Source organism: Lupinus angustifolius, chromosome LG16 (assembly GCF_001865875.1).
Source record: "Lupinus angustifolius cultivar Tanjil chromosome LG16, LupAngTanjil_v1.0, whole genome shotgun sequence".
Taxonomy (NCBI): Eukaryota; Viridiplantae; Streptophyta; class Magnoliopsida; order Fabales; family Fabaceae; genus Lupinus; species Lupinus angustifolius.
The window spans coordinates 15,296,111-15,296,963 of NC_032024.1; positions in this window are offsets into that span (position 1 = coordinate 15,296,111).

Here is an 853-nt window from a genome sequence, read left to right on the forward strand (position 1 = left end):
CACCATTCTCGTCCTCATCCTATCTTCATCCTCATCCTCTTCCTCATCCTCATCCTCCTCCTCATCCTATCCTCCTCCTCATACTCATCCTCGTCCTCATCCTCATCCTCATCCTCTTCCTCATCCTCATCCTCCTCCTCATCCTATCCTCCTCCTCATACTCATCCTCGTCCTCATCCTCATCCTCATCCTCTTCCTCATCCTCATCCTCCTCCTCATCCTATCCTCCTCCTCATACTCATCCTCGTCCTCATCCTCATCCTCATCCTCTTCCTCATCCTCATCCTCCTCCTCATCCTATCCTCCTCCTCATACTCATCCTCGTCCTCATCCTCATCCTCATCCTCTTCCTCATCCTCATCCTCCTCCTCATCCTATCCTCCTCCTCATACTCATCCTCGTCCTCATCCTCATCCTCATCCTCTTCCTCATCCTCATCCTCCTCCTCATCCTATCCTCCTCCTCATACTCATCCTCGTCCTCATCCTCATCCTCATCCTCTTCCTCATCCTCATCCTCCTCCTCATCCTATCCTCATCCTCATCAGCATTCTACTCCTCATCCAATCCCCATCCTCATTCTCATTCTCGTCCTCATCCTTTCCTCTTCCTCATCCTCCTATCGTCATCCTCATCTTCCTCCTCATCCTCATCCTAACCTCGTCCTCATCCTCATCCTCATCCTCTTCCTCATCCTCATCCTCCTCCTCATCTTATCCATCTCCTCATCCACATTCTCATCCTCATCCTATCCTCATCCTCCTACCCTCATCCTCATTCGCATCCAAATCCTACCCTCATCCTGATCCTAACCTCATCCTCTTCCTCATCCTCATCCACATCCTCTTCCACAT